Source organism: Lepidochelys kempii, chromosome 4 (assembly GCF_965140265.1).
Source record: "Lepidochelys kempii isolate rLepKem1 chromosome 4, rLepKem1.hap2, whole genome shotgun sequence".
NCBI lineage: Eukaryota > Metazoa > Chordata > Testudines > Cheloniidae > Lepidochelys > Lepidochelys kempii.
Genome location: NC_133259.1, coordinates 114,609,297 through 114,613,554, shown reverse-complemented (window position 1 = coordinate 114,613,554; position 4,258 = coordinate 114,609,297).

The window sequence follows — 4,258 nt, the reverse complement described above, 5'->3', positions numbered from 1 at the left end:
CCAGGTTTTCTCACCCCGCCCACCCCCCTCCAAAAACCACACACAAAAACTCACTCTCCTGCTGGTAATAGCTTATCCAAAGCGACCACTCTCCCTACAATGTGCATGATAATCAAGGTGGGCCATTTCCAGCACAAATCCAGGTTCTCTCACCCTCCCACCCCCTTTTTTTCAAAAAAACACACACACAAAAACTCACTCTCCTGCTGCTAATAGCTCATCCAAAGTGACCACTCTCCCTACAATGTGCATGATAATCAAGGTGGGCCATTTCCAGCACAAATCCAGGTTCTCTCACCCCTCCCCCCACACAAACTCACTCTCCTGCTGGCAATAGCTCATCCAAAGTGACCACTCTCCTTACAATGTGCATGATAATCAAGGTGGGCCATTTCCAGCATAAATCCAAGTTTAACCAGAACGTTGGGGGGGGTAGAAAAAAACAAGGGGAAATAGGCTACCTTGCATAATGACTTAGCCACTCCCAGTCTCTATTTAAGCCTAAATTAATAGTATCCAATTTGCAAATGAATTCCAATTCAGCAGTTTCTCACTGGAGTCTGGATTTGAAGTTTTTTTGTTGTAAGATAGCGACCTTCATGTCTGTGATTGCGTGACCAGAGAGATTGAAGTGTTCTCCGACTGGTTTATGAATGTTATAATTCTTGACATCTGATTTGTGTCCATTTATTCTTTTACATAGAGACTGTCCAGTTTGACCAATGTACATGGCAGAGGGGCATTGCTGGCACATGATGGCATATATCACATTGGTGGATGTGCAGGTGAACGAGCCTCTGATAGTGTGGCTGATGTTATTAGGCCCTTTGATGGTGTCCCCTGAATAGATATTGCTTGTTCACTCTTATTGGTTGTGGGGTTCTTTGTTTAATAAACTTTGTTCTGTTTGTACCTCTATATTTACCTCCTAGTACTTTAAGAGTCATTATTACTTCCGGTGATAGATATGGGAATGGGGGGGAAGGAGGGGGAGAATCTGTACTGGAAGGGAGTTTAAGGGCAAATACTAGCTCCCTATGCTATTGACGTGCTAGAGGGTTTGTGTTGTAATAGTGACCTGCCTAGCCGGTTAACACATTCACCTTATCTTTTCATGTAATTAAACATATTTACAGCTCAACTGATAAATGATTAACAAAGAAGTGCCATTTCTATGTAAAATAGATTAAATAAATATTCAAAACAAGTTTTTAAAACTGTCCACATATAAAGCAAAGAACAAAAAATTAAAAATGCTACATTGGATTATTTCTTCTGCAATTTAATTTTTAAGATGGTAAATGTCCAAGAACCAGTTCCTATGATTCATTCTGCTAAAATCTGACCAAGCCACTGTACTTTGTTCCAGAAATTAAAAGTAAAGAAAAAACTAAATGGAAACCATTAGACTGATTAAATGCTACAGCATGAGACAGCCAAAAGAACCTACAGAGAGTCCCTGATTTTAAATTATTTTTATATTATGGGCCTCAATTCTGAAGCCGGATCCAGTTACCTAGCATTGACTTCACTGGTGCTCTGTGTGGTACTAAGATCTGTTTGTATGGGTTCAATTGATGGATTGGGGCCATAGCCATAATTGGTTATGGGTGAATGCATAAGATTGTCTCTCCCTAGAAAATATATACAAATTGTATCTCTCTTCCTGAAGCAATTCATGTAGAAAGCAGCTTTTATTTGTAAGAAGTGAGAAATAACCTAGGGAACAAAAAGTAAAGAACCTGAATGAAATGGAAAGGCATTTTTACTGGACCAGGGTGAATGATTTGTAATTAATAATTTATCCAACTAACTCAAATTTGTTTTCTAATCACAGAATACTGAAAAAAGATGTTAACATGGTACATGTATACAGGAATAGACCTCAACCTTACTGTTCTCCGTTACATAGTTTCCTCCAAAATTGTTCTAGTTCACACGCTCAGACACAAACACTGTAACAACCTGTTGAACACAAGTAAGGTTCCCTTTTAGGCATCAAGATGACCAACAACTGGCTTGTTCTGGTTATGATCTACCAGGAGACATGGGACATTTAATACAATTTAAAACATTTTCACCTGAAGGTTATTCTCTTTCCACTCCTTGGGAAAAATATACTTAATAAAATGGATCCTTCCCAGAAAATAAACACTCCACATATAAATATCAGATAAACACTTCTATTCTTATTACTCAATTACTGAAAATGTTTCTGGTTTATACATCCTATGATGTCTTCAGTCATCCCATGAAATTATAAAGTGTTTTGCCTTTATCTTCTTTGCCAAAGTTCAGGTAAATGCACTTGTTTTGTTTTGTCAAGTTTCAACCAACATTTCTATTTTTGGCACTCCATAACTCTTTATCAATTGTCTTTTAGAATAGTTCTCAAAGTGATTACAGAGTAAACCTCTTCTGTTACAAATTGACTCATGACTATACGGTAGCACAGTATTATTCTTATTAAAAATCTTTTGTGCCCTTTTTACCTATAAAAGGTTAAAGCAAACAAGTATATATCAAAACTTTTACTGGCAGGTTCATATAATGCTCCAGCCATAAATTATAACTTTACTTTTCTAACAGATTCTTCCAGGTTAGGAAAAACAGCAACCCTCTCCCACTGCTAATCATTATCCCAGTGAGGCTGCCCTTCTGAATGCGTTTTGTATATGTCCAAGGCTTTAGTATGGTTACAGAACACACTATATATAAAATGAAAATATGTAGTAAGTGAGTTTGGGGACCACCAGATGAGTCCCCTCTCCTGGTTGTATTTGTCAGGTAGGTGGGGTCTTGTAGGTAAAGACATGCTTGTACAATATTAGAACAAAAATATATATAAAACTATAAAAAGCCATCATATACAAATTTGATTTGTATTTTGTGATATATATAGAGAGAGCAATCCTATTTTCTGAAAAGAAACAACAAACTGCAGTAAACTGGATAAAGACTGAACACTTACTGACATACTGTGCTATATTTAAACCTTCTTTGGAAAGAAACTGAAAAATTGCAAATAGGCCTGAAGCCTTTCTATGGCTCCTGTCTTACCATGTACAGATTCTCCTGCGTAGGTATAAGAAGCGACTGACTTATCCCGGACACACACGCTTTGAGCAAGTCTGACACAGTGATGGGTTGAAGAAAGCTCTCAATTCCACCACCAAACTGAAGAGAGATGACTAACATACCTCAGAAGCATATTACCCACTCTCTGGGCACTGGTATATCATCCCTTGCCAGAGATGACTCCTTGGTGGCACTCAAAAATACTTCAAGAGATTTGCATTTTATTTGAATGTACCCGTGGATACCATCTATCCTTCCCATGGGCTCAAGGTGAGTCAAGATACAATGCTATCAAATTACTGGTCTCCCTGTGTCCTGCACCCATGCTACAGGTCAACGCCACTCACCCACCAAAGGGACACTTAAGAGGTTGAAATAGGTGTAGCAGTTGTGGCACTGGGGCAGGATGCAGGCACCTACCTGCCCCAGTGACTGGGGCAAAAACACTGTGGATGGACACCACAGCTATAGGCTTGGTCATCCCCAAGCCTAAGGTTGCCAACTTTCTAACTGCACAAAACCAAACACCCTTGCCCCGTGCCTTCCCCGCCACTTCTCTAAGCCCCCCGCCCCCACTCACTCCAGCCCCTGCCTCAGTCACTCGCTCTTCTCCACCCTCATTTATTTTCACTAGGCTGAGGCAGGGGGTGGGAGTGCAGGAGGGGGTGGGGGCAGAAATTAGGGATTCAGAGTGCAGGAGGGGGCTCCAGGCTGGGGTGGGGGAGCAGGCTAATAAGATTGGGGGGGGGTGAGGGGGTGCAGGCTCTGGCTGGGGCTGTGGGCTCTGGGGTTGAGCTGGAGTTTAGGGGTTTGGAGTGTGGGAGGGGGCTCCGGGCTGGGAGAGGAGGTTCAGGGTGCAGGCAGGGGCCCAGAGCTGGGGAAGGAGGTTGGGATGCAGGCTCAGGGAGCGAGTTTGGGTGCAGAATGGGGCTCAGAGCTGGGGTGCAGGAGGGGGTGTGGCCTCCAGGAGGAAGTTTGGGTGCGGGGTGGGTTCTGACCTGGGGCAGGGGTGTGGGCTCAGGGCTGGGGCAGGTGGTTGGGGTGCAGGCTCTGGGAGGGGGCTCAGGGTTGGGGCAGGGGTTTGGGGTTCCGAGCTGGGGCAGGGGGCAGACTCCAGCTGGGCTGGGCTTACCTCAGGCAGCGGCACAGCAGGGCTAAGGCAGGCTCCCTGCCTGCCCTG